The 12404-nt window shown below is 34.5% G+C and overlaps 1 pseudogene across 1 annotated transcript; it reads right to left on the bottom strand.

Moving 5' to 3' along the window:
* Positions 1-8872: 8872 nt before the first annotated feature.
* LOC146940192 (protein PHOSPHATE-INDUCED 1-like) lies at positions 8873-10127 on the bottom strand (annotated as a pseudogene). Its single transcript, XR_015031903.1, has one exon. The product of XR_015031903.1 is annotated as a protein PHOSPHATE-INDUCED 1-like (transcript).
* Between the last annotated feature and the right edge of the window lie 2277 nt (positions 10128-12404).

The following is a 12404-nucleotide window of genomic DNA, read 5'->3' as shown; positions in this document are numbered from 1 at the left end:
TATTGTCTAAGCCAAATGCATCAATCACGGCCACGGGTCATTTTTAGAATCAAAAGCAAGACCACTTGAAAAAATACCAAATTTTGATGGTTAATAATATAGATCAAATCTATGATTCATTATTTTATGTTGGATATTTTATAATATTTAAAAAGTTTTTTAGTTAATTAATTAAATTGTTTTTTTCAAAATTAATTCATCTTTTTTGTTTAAGTAATTTAATGACTAAATATTCACTTCTTAAGGTGAATAAGTGGAATGTCTGATGTTCGAACCTCGATCTTACATATATAATGCAATGTCTCTGCAAACCGAATTAAACTCACGACGACCGAAACTAATTCATTTACATCTCTGCAAACCGAATTAAACTCACGACGACCGAAACTAATTCATTTACTTATGAGTAAAGATAACCGTTTTTGAAAGCATACATATATTATTTAGTTATTTGAGAATTTATTCAATCAAATTTTTGTGTTAATCCCTCGACTCAAGGGAAATGCGTCTTGCTAATCCAGAGTTCGATCGAAAAGTAACTAAAGTCTGATTAAGAATTGTCTCACCTAACAATTGAATTCTGGTTCTCCTAAACAATTCAATTAAATTTGTTTATGCTATATATTTAATCATATCATAGTTATTATTATAACATAATTATCATACTTATGATCGTTCGGTTACAGTTTGCACTGATTTTAGTTTTAAAACTCCTTTAATTGTTTCAAACGTTTGAGATTAAATGATACATAATGAGCAAGGTCCGGGGTTCAAACCCCAGCCACCACAAAAAAAAAAAAACATTTGAGATTAAAGGATACATAATGATCGTCTGTTTATGTCCTAAACAGTAACGGTTGAAAATCAATAAATTTAAGGGTAATAATCATTTTGGTATATGAATGTATAATAAGACCATCCTTAATGGGAGAACTCAAATTTGAAGATATAGTACCTATTTCTTTCAAAAAGAAAAAATATATATTTGGTACCTATATTCGATAGCCCTGTTGAAGAGTTTTTTTTTTTTTTTTCTCGGTACATATAAGATCTAAGTTCTCAAATAAGACCCCAATTTGAAGCAGATTCCACATATTTTTAATATTAAAAATTTAAAATGTAATGATATAAAATTATTGAGAGTTAGTTAGTGAGTCTCATTAAAAAAAATCGTGTGAGATGCTGAATTGAAGAAATTGAGTGTTTATTAGGTATACTACTCAAAAGTTATAAATGTTGATGTGTACACGTGAGACCCATTTAAGTACTAAAAAATGAGTGTCTACCAGGTTTTGCTGCTGTAATATTAGCACGCAATTTCCAATCTTAGTTGTTCATCTCATATCAAACGGTTGAAATTGAAAACTTTGTGTATTTAGTTAAAACAATCTTGATTGTTCAATTGTTATCAGACGACTGTAATTGATTATAGCACTCTGTTGTAACACCGGGGAATCTTGTTCCCTTCATCTTGGATGCTCTAGAATTTATTTTACTTGAAGCTAGAATTTTTAGTTTTTTATTGTATAATTAATTTTTAAAAGCAAATAACACAAAAAATGTAAAGATCGAAACAAAAATTGAAAAGAATATAAAACGCTCAAGAAGCAACAATGAAATCAATTGGGAATAAGAAGAGGACGAGAAAAAAAATAAACTGAAACACAATCGGAATAGAATAGTTCTAAGAATTGAAGAGCGACGCTACATGGAGAGGACGAGAGAGCAGGAGAGAGGCGGAGAGGTTGCAGAGAATGGAAGTCGAAGTAGGTCTTTTGAGGAATAGAAGATACACATGTGATAACTTTATTCTATCAGGTTTATAAGCCAACAAAAAATAAGAATTAAAATAACAAATGATGGCCATGATAGGATTACTAATAGGATTGGTGAATCTTATCTTATTTATGCAGCAAACAAAAGATTTAAATAGGCTATGATAAGATAGAATAATTTTATCCCGTCATGTCTTCCTATCTTGCGCTTCCAACCGATGGTAAGCGAAAAATTAATAAATTACCTAACATGTTTAACCATGAATTTTAACGTGACACCTTTTCTTAGCTAAGCCATCTTTCTCACTCAAACCTCTAGATTATCTTTTCACTATCATCCATGACCCATATACGTGTAATAGCACCTTAGTATTTTTATGTCTCTCAATTGAGATTGTTGCCAGCCTACTATACTACCCAAGTTTGTTCCTTCAAGGACCTTGTTTGACTCCTCTCTACGGAGCCATTTCGTCATCTCTCTAACCGATTCTTCATCTCCGAAATTTCCAACTTGTGGCCATACCTCCTACATCTAAAATAATTTTTTATGGTGATTTTTTGTTTTTCCGCCAAATCTGACAATAGATAATCAAGATCAAACAAAAATGAGATTATCTAGTAAATGTGGTAACTCCAATAACATATTTGAAGCAAATAAATTAACGAACTCAAACCGCTTAATTGATCGAAGAAGAGAAATGCATAAATTTATACAAAAGTATTTAAATTGATGAAAAGTAAATGAAAGCACATAAAGAACAAGAAAATAAAGAAAAACGTTGAAATGACTTAAAATTAAGAAAGCTATTAAAATGCATGAAAATGAAAATGACAATAGTAAAATAAATATTCAATGGATAAAAAAACAAGAAATAAAATGATTGAAATTGAAATGGTTAGGAACAATATTGCAGTGATTCGTTGATCGGTTCATGATTAGGATATTTATAGTGTATATTATGAAACTGAAGAAATGTGAAAATGAATCTTATTACTTGAGAATGAAGTAAGTACAAGCATATATATACAATTAGAAACTGTACTACACTTAGGTTAAATGTACTACACTTAAGCTAATTGCACTATAGCCAGTAACTTGTACTACAAGGAATCTCAGCTTTCACTCTTATTTTATTCCTTTTGCTCATGGTGTAATAGCCCCCCACAAGTTGGAGGTTGGTATATATTGATCATCCCTAACTTGGACAATAAACTGCTGAAAGGTTGAGGAAGTAGAGATTTTGTAAAGAAATCTGCTACTTGTTCTTTTGAAGAAACTGGCAAGAGTCTCAGTACGCCTGCTTGCACTTTTTCCCTGACAATATGGCAGTCTATCTTTAAATGCTTGGTTCTTTCATGAAATACAGGGTTGGCTGCTATATGTAGAGCACTCAAGTTGTCACAGTAAATCACAGGAGTCTTTTTACATTGAACTTGAAGATCTTTCATCAAATACAATAACCACTGCATCTCACAGGCTGCTGAAGCTAGTGCTCTATATTCAGCTTCTGAAGAAGATTTTGACACTGTAAGCTGCTTCTTGGTTCTCCAAGAAATCAATGATTTTCCTATGAAAAAACATTGTCCTGAAATAGATCTCCTGGTGTCTCTGCAACCTGCCCAGTCAGCATCAGAAAACCCTTGAATATGCAACTCTGAATCTCTGGGGAAGAATATGCCAGAACCTGGACAACCTTTGAGGTATTTGAGAACCCTCATACCAGCATTGTAATGAATTTGAGAAGGATTGGAGAGAAATTGGCTCAACTGTTGTGTGATGTATGTTATGTCTGGCCTTGTTGTATTTAGATACAACAATCTTCCTACAAGCCTTCTGTATGAAGGTATATCATGATAAGGAGAGCTAGAATCATGGTGTATGTTGATGGTGGGATTAGATGGTGTAGAGACTGGTTTGGCACCCAAAAGACCAGTATCATCTAGCAAATCAAGACAATATTTTCTCTGGCATAGAGAAATGCCTTTTGCAGAATGAGCAACTTCAAGGCCCAAAAAATATTTAAGTTGACCTAAATCCTTGATTTTGAACTGATTATGGAGTATAGTTTTGATGGCTGTGAATTCAGTGAGAGAGTTGCCAGCAAGAATCACATCATCAACATATACTAAAATAACAGTGAAATCAGTATCTGTTTGCTTGGTGAATAAGGAATGGTCAGAAGCAGCTTGAACATAGTAAAGTTGCAGAAGGATAGAGGTCAGTTTCTCATACCATTTCCTGCTGGCCTGCTTGAGTCCATACAAGGATTTGTGGAGTTTGCAAACTTGATTGGGATGAGAATGAGGCACACCTGGAGGAATGATCATATAGACATCTTCTTGGAGGTCGCCATGCAGAAAAGCATTGTTGGCATCAAGTTGATGAAGATGCCAATTGTTGACTGAAGCTAAAGCAATGACAACTCTGACAGTGGTCATTTTAGCAACTGGTGAATAGGTGTCAAAGTAATCAAGCCCTTCAACTTGAGTGTAACCCTTAGCCACCAATCTAGCCTTATACCTTTCCACAGAACCATCAGCATGATGCTTGATTTTGTATATCCATCTGCAACCAATAGGTTTGACCTGAGCAGGAAGGTCAACAATCTCCCAAGTACCAGTTTTCTCAAGTGCAGATAGTTCATCTTGCATAGCCTGCCTCCAACATTCATGTTGACTGGCCTCAGCATAGGTTTTGAGCTCAATGTGATGTAAAATGGACAAAGCAAAGGCAGAGTGTGAGTGAGACAAATTATTGTGATGCAAGTAATTTGAAATAGGATAAGTATGAAAAGAAGAAACAGAAGCATTGCAAACAAAGTCTTTAAGGTAGGTGGGGGCATGTTTGTCTCTGGAGGAAACCCTAAGAGGAGCAGGTGATGGTGAAGGGATGACAGAAGAGGGTGAAGGTGAAGGGATGACAGGAGTAGGTAAAGAAGTGTCATCATCAAGAAACTGTGAACTGTCAACAGGAGAAGAATGTTCAGGTGAAGGAAAATAGGTCCAAGATGATGTGGGAGAAGGTTGGGATGGAATGTATGGTAAAATATGTTCATGGAAAGTAACATGTCTAGAGATAAAGATGGTATGATTATGGAGATCAAGTAAAACAAAACCTTTATAGCCAGACTTGTAACCCAAGAAAAGTAATTTTCTGGCTCTAGGATGAAGTTTAGATCTTTGAACTTGTAAAGTAGAAGCAAAAAAAAGGGAACCAAACACTTTGAAAAGAGTAGAGTCAGGAATGGAATGATAAAGTAACTGATATGGTGATTGGTTTTTGAGGAGAGGAGTGGTGACTCTATTAATGAGGAAAACAGCATGTAAAACTGCATATGACCAATAGGTTTTAGGTAGTTTAGATTGAAAAAGCAATGCTCTTCCCACATTGAGAATATGTTGATGTTTTCTCTATACTCTCCCATTTTGTTGGGGTGTTTCAACACATGATTTTTGATGCAATATCCCTTTTGAAGCATAAAAGGTAGGAAGGTTAAATTCTGGTCCATTATCAGATCTAACAACTTTAGGAATGGTATGAAACTGGTTTTCAATCATGGTTATAAAAGTTTGCACATGGTTTGATACTTCTGCTTTGGATTTAAGCAGGATGATCCAGACATATCTACTGTGATCATCAACAATAGTAAGAAAATATTTGTGATTATGAATAGATGGAGTAGATAGAGGACCCCAAATATCCATATGTAACAGATCAAAGTTAGCAGAAGCATAAGATGAACTAGAAGAAAAGGGCAATTTCTTGTGTTTTGCATAATGGCAAACATCACAAGTAGCTTTATTATCAATGTTAATATCAGGATACAATGAGTGCATATGGGACAATCTCTTATGAGAGAGATGACCTAATTTGAAATGCCACAAGGCAGATAAAGGAATAGAAGAACTAGAGTAATGCATACAAGAAACTTTATTGATGGGTTTATTACAATGATGAAGCTTAGATTGAAAAACATTAGAAGGAAAGCAAGTATCAGTAAACTTCAGTCTGTAGAGACCATCATGAAGTTCACCCAAACCAATCATCCTCTTGGAGCTCAAGTCCGGTATAAAACAATGTTTAGATTGAAAATGGACAAAACAAGATAATGAATCACAAAGTTTAAAAATGGAAATGAGGTTAATATTGAATTGAGGTGAATATAGAACATGAGAAAGATAAAGTTGTGGAGAAAAATGGACAGTACCAGCTTGTTTAACAATAACAGATTGACCATTTGGGAGATTAACATATGTGGGAGATATAGGATAAATTGTCCTAAAATATTGCAATGATGAACAAATGTGCTCATTAGCACCAGAATCAAGTAACCAAATAGGAGTTTGAGCATTTAAAGAGTTTGAAGAAATGGTATTTATACCTGCAGAAGAGGATTGTTGAGAAATGACATGATTGGAAATGACTGGGGAAGGAGCTGGAGGAGTCAAACTTGAATGTTGAAGCAGAGATACAAGATGAAGGTACTGCTCTTGAGTGATACTGGCACTTGTACTGGGAGCAGATGAAGAAGCCTCGGCAACAACATTTACAGGCTTATCTTCAGAAGCTTCATGAGAAGAAGCATTAACAGAGGACTTGGACTTCATAAATGGAGGAAAGCCATGCTTTTGGTAACATGTTTCCACTGTATGATTGGTGCGGTTGCAAAAGGTGCAATATCTAGAACCTTTACCACCATAATTGTTCTTACCACACCCATAACCTCTGTTAGAATCAGTAGCATTCACAAGGATATTGGAATCATCCAAAGGAACTGGTGCAGAAACTTGCACATTGTTGCTCTCTTCCTGTACAACGAGTGAATACACCTTATTTATGGAAGGAAGAGGATCCATCAACAGCACTTGAGTTTTTACAACAGAAAACTGCTCATTTAAGCCAGTGAGGAATTGTATAACTTGATCCTCTAAACGGTAATAACGTGCAGAGCGCATAGCTTCGCATCTGCAAGTATGAACACAGGTGCATGTTGGCATAGGTCTATGGGAATTAAGCTCTTCCCAAAGTGTCTTCATCTCAGTGAAGTAATCAAGAACATATTTTGGACCTTGCTTAAGGTTATTGATAGAAGATCTTAACATAGAAACACGAATACGATCAGCTTTTGAAAACCTTTCTTTCAGTTCTTCCCAAACGTCAATAGCACGCACATGAAAGACAATCGTTTGTGCAATTTGAGGGGAAACTGAATTGAGAATCCATGAATGTATGAGATAATTGCATCGTTCCCACGCTACTCTGTTCAAATCATCATCATCAGGAACAGGAGTGGATCCATCAATGAATGCAAGCTTGTTCTTGGCGCCAAGTGCTCGTTGCATGGATCTGCTCCATGAAAGATAATTGGAACCGGTGAGAAGTGGTGTAACAACCACAGTATTAGGACCTTCACTGGGATGAACGTAGAAGATAAAAGTAGTATCAACTTGATTTTGTTGACGAACCATGATTGAATGAAGGAAAATTGCAGAAAACAGAGATTGCTCGAAACTATGAATTCACAACGAATTCAACCAAGAAAACTATGAATTCACAACGAATTCAACAAAGAAACAACGAATTCACAACGAATTCAACAAAGAAACGGTGAATTCACAACGAATTCAACAAGAAAGAAGAAGAAATTTGCGCGAAAACTCAAGGAAAAACGCGCGAAAAATGCAGCGGAGTTAGTTACGGATCGTAACAAACTCTCTATTCAAAGAGAGCTCTGATACCATATTATGAAACTGAAGAAATGTGAAAATGAATCTTATTACTTGAGAATGAAGTAAGTACAAGCATATATATATACATGTAGAAACTGTACTACACTTAGGCTAAATGTACTACACTTAAGCTAATTGCACTATAGCCAGTAACTTGTACTACAAGGAATCTCAGCTTTCGCTCTTATTTTATTCCTTTTGCTCATGGTGTAATAGTGTATAAACCCTTATTACATTGATATTACAAGTATTTTACAGACAAAAGAAAATAACTTTCAAATGACACGGGCATCTCCATGAGTAATTTCCTTAATCTAAAATTAACAAGTGTCTCTTTGAGTAACTACTCTTAACACTAATTTGATATAACTTCTGTGTAGAATTTGTATAGTTTATGTTGGGCGACACATTCACCTCCAACTTTCTTCAATATTTATTTGTCGACCATCACACTATCTTAAAAAATTTCATCACGTTTTATTAAACAAGTTTTTCATCATCACGCTTATAGATTCTAATCCATCATCACTTTTGATCCATACTTTTAAGCTAACTATCCTTAGATTTTGTATTTAGGCACTTTGTTTTGATCATCATTGCCACTTGTCAACAAAAAAAACTCATTGGCTAAATTTCCACCTCCAATTCTTTGCTTTCTTATCACTTCAGTTTATATACAAATTGATTTTGTCAATAAAAAAACTAAAATTCAGTATTACATTATTATTGTCTCATTTTGTTTGCTGTGAAACTTGATGAAGCAGCAACATGTTGGGCAATTATCCTGATGCTAGAGTTTTAGCAGCTACAAACTCCAACGGCACTTAACTTTGTTGGAGGGTCTTTTCAATGTTTTTTGTTCTTTTAGGTTTTAGAATTAATTGAACGATGCTTTAGAATTAATAGACATCTTTAAATAGTGTTAAAAGACAATTATATTTGCTTATATTTAAGACCAAAAAATTATGAATACATTTTTTTTATAATCAAAATCGGAGTAGTATATGTTTAGTTAGTTCAATTAGTTGGGAAATCAAAGTGCATAATTTATGCAGACCTAAAAAATCTTTTGATATTGGACCGTCGTAAGATTATACTCATCTCAAGCATATATTCAACAAGTTAATTAAAACATGTATTTTTCGTGTTTCATAGTATTTGACTCGAGCTTTTTCACGATTAAAATTTGAATGCTAATATAGTTCATTTCATAATGCATAATGCTAGATACAGCGAAACTTGATTTCGTGAGTGCTTCCCGAATGAGCTGGCAGTTTTTTAGCCCTTTGATGTTATATTAATTTACTGGTACCAGTACATGGAATTGCATTGGTAGTGCTAACACTTCAATATTGTTTCTCTTTAATGATACATCGACTTTTCTACTTTTTATTCATTGATATAACAAAATATCTATAACAATTAAAAAAGAATATATTTTCATCAGCATTAAATTAATAAAATAAAAGTATATCTTTGATAATTTTCCTTGGAGGCTAACACCCCTAACATAGACTATGTTCATGAGTGGAAATGTTGAATAAAGAAAGCAAGCAGTAAGGAAGAAGAATATGAGGCATGTTTTTGCTGCACTGCTTAATCGTGGGAGACATCCCAGTACCATGTTTTTGTTATACTAGAGTAGAACAAACCGAGGTTGTCGGGTCAAAGAGTGCGGGCAACAAATATTTCCTTCCATTGACGCCGTTAGCGTTATAACTTGCACCACTTGTTGGATCCACCAAGAGGTTCCCAGCGTAGCCAGGGTAAGCCCCTTTACCAAACTCTCCAGTACAGGCCGAACCGGCTTCAAGAGGTGCTTCTTTGGGGCCTTGATAGTACCCATTTCCAAATGGATTCGTCACGACCCCAGCCAATAAACTAGCCACGTTAATCACCATGCCGTCAAGGCCCACATCGTTATTTGGTGCAACTAACGGTGGGCTTTAAGGCCCATAAATAGGTTGGTGAAAGGGCCACGCACATTGACCTGGACATTGTGTCTCTGAGTTACCCACCCACACGTAAGCAAATTTATCGCCCACTGAAGAACCGTGTGTCCCACATCTACTCGAGCAAAACCCATCAACTATCACGTCAGCTGAAGTGAGAACCACATTGATGGCGTTTGTCTGTGTGCCCCTGGATGCTAGCTTTATGATTTGATCATTGGTGAGTGATTTTCCGAATGAGTAACTCTCGTCAAGGATGTGTGAACCTGTTGTGAGCACAAGGTTTTGTGAATTTGCGAGATGGTAATATTTGTCCGTGATTTTCCACCATGTAGCGACTGAAGGTTGGGGTTTGATGGTGGGTGTGGAAATGGAAGTGATGAAATCAGAGATTATGGCTCGTTGGGTAGGATTGAACTTACCATACCATATGAGATTGATGGATATTTTTCCGGTGAGAAGAGGGCCTTTGTGGTATTGGAACTTTAATTGTTGGTCATTTTGTGTTAGTTTTCTTGCTGCTGAGCTCAAATGGAGTAGAGAAATAAAGAGGAACAATAGAACACTTGAAGACATTGAAGAAGTCATTAGTACTATATTTGTATCGGTAAATTGTAATATAGAGAAAAGGTAAGCAAAATGTGTAAGTGTAAATGAAGAATGAGGTTATGGAAATAGAAACGTGGTCGATGGTATTTATAGAGGATTTGGAAAGTTGAAAAGAAAATGCAAGGAAGGTAGGGAAAAGCATCCAAAAAGGAAGAGAGTGTATTAGTGGGTGAAGGTGTATCTAAGGAAGTCAAATTAAGTGGGAGAATAGACTAGAGTGAGGTACCACCCAGCTTGATAACGCGTTGCTTTTTCTAAATCTTTAGGACTAGTGTATGTAATCAAATTCCATTAGATTGTGATGCACGTTTCATGCTTCAACTGTGTACAATTATTGCTATAATAATCTATTAATCTACATGTACTATATAACACTGGGACAGTGTATGGATCTAGCCAGCTAATTGCAAACACAATCAACTTGTAATCTTGTATGAGACAAGGAGACAACAAGCTAGACTAGTCTTCATCTTTCTTTTGCAACTTTCATGAATATGCTTAACTTTAATTTTTGTTAAAAAATAAAAAATTTCAAGTGCTCCAAAAAGAACCTTGTTTAAAATGTGGTGTATAATTGTAATTAAATTTTGTGAGAGGGGGTTTATTAAAACGACGACCCGATTCCTTCTTGACACATAGTAATATTAGTACTTACTAGTTACTACGAGTAAATTCCATGACTGATGTACTTTTGACATGATCATATTCATTCATATCATATGTATATATATTGACCTGCTTAATATTTCAAAGTATTAAGCATGTCAAAAAATATCAGCATTAGATTTTTTTTTTTTTTGGTCAGGCATTAGAAAGGATGGTTGCTTAACTCGTATTTTGCCTAATCACTCATCAATTGTTATGTTTACCATATCCTTATTTTTAAGCAAGTAAATGTTTATTCACATGTTTTACTTGATCAACGCACATAATGTTATTGATTTATGTAGCCCAACTTTTATCTTCATTTTCTGTCTGAAACTACTTTAAACTTTTTCCAAATTATAGTAAAATGGATAAATGACATTTTGGCTTGGTTTATAGTTTGGTCTATAATCCAACAGTTTCACGAGGTCACCAAGACTAAATAACAACCTCTAGATGGGTGTATCTAGAAGTAGGAGCAACCTGTGCAAAAATTAGTTGGAAGAAGTATATATATTTTTTTTTTAAACATGTTGTAATTAGGATCTTTGATTCTTAATAGAGTAATAGACATTTCAAGGTATTAGCAAAGTTATGAGACTAATCCTCAAATCGGCAACGAAATATCTAATGCTTTTCATAATAGTTGAATTAGATATCAAATTTCATGAGAGTCATGTTGTTAACTCTTTCAACATCATATTGGTTGTAACTTGTAACATCTTATTTATGAAAGTATAAACATACTTGTAATTTGTTTTAAATAATTGTTCATGTATTTGATTCAAGTATTATTTCCCCTAATTGGTGGTGCTATCAATCAAGTTTGCGGTTTAAAGGGTTTGTTGCCTTAATTCCAATTAATAGTATTCAGGTCCAGTTAATATTCTATTAAGACTCATAAGAGCATCTCTACTAGAAATAGCACCTAGAGCTTATTAGCTAATCTCATTGGAGAAGAAATAAGAAGGTCAAATACCTCCATGGGTTCTTTAAGTTTCATGTTTATTTTAGATAGGTCATTTAAGTTTTTAAGGTTTCAGATAGGTCCTTTAAGTTTCGAGTTTGTTTCGGATAGGTCCTTTAAGTTTTTAAGGTTTCAGATAGGTCTTTAAGTTTCAAGTTTGTTTCAGATAGGTCCTTTCTATCAAATCAACTTTGGCTTAACAGAGGTTGATAGAAAGGACCTATCTGAAACAAACTCGAAACTTAAAGGACCTATCTGAAATCTTAGAAATTTAAAGGATCTATCTGAAACAAACATGAAACTTAAAGGACCTGGGGAGGTATTTGGCCAAATAAAAAGTATAAACTAACTCTCTCTCTCTCATTCAACTTCTTTTATAATTATTTCAAGGGTCCTGCTAACCGGTGCCCCGGGGGCACTGGTTAAGCATACCATAAAAGGGAATTATTACCATAAAAGAAAACTGTTTTTGACTTTATTATAAATTAATTACACAATTTCAATGCATTAATTACTATATAATTTCCTTTATCATATTCTTAACCAGTGCCCCGGGGCACCGGTTAGCATTTCCCTTATTTCAAATACAAAATTAATGCATGAATTCAATGTTACAAATGGAGTGATTTTTTATGAGTTGCATGGTTGGAGTGAGTAAATGCTTATTAAACATTAAAATTAAAAATGCAGTAAATACTCCATTAAACTACCTCTTAATAACAGCTC

The sequence above is a fragment of the Medicago sativa genome, chromosome 3 (assembly GCF_051527215.1).
Source record: "Medicago sativa cultivar Bolivia chromosome 3, Bolivia_mono, whole genome shotgun sequence".
In the NCBI taxonomy this organism is placed as follows: domain Eukaryota; kingdom Viridiplantae; phylum Streptophyta; class Magnoliopsida; order Fabales; family Fabaceae; genus Medicago; species Medicago sativa.
The sequence above is the reverse complement of the archived record's forward strand: the minus strand, read 5'-3'. Positions and strand labels throughout refer to the sequence as shown.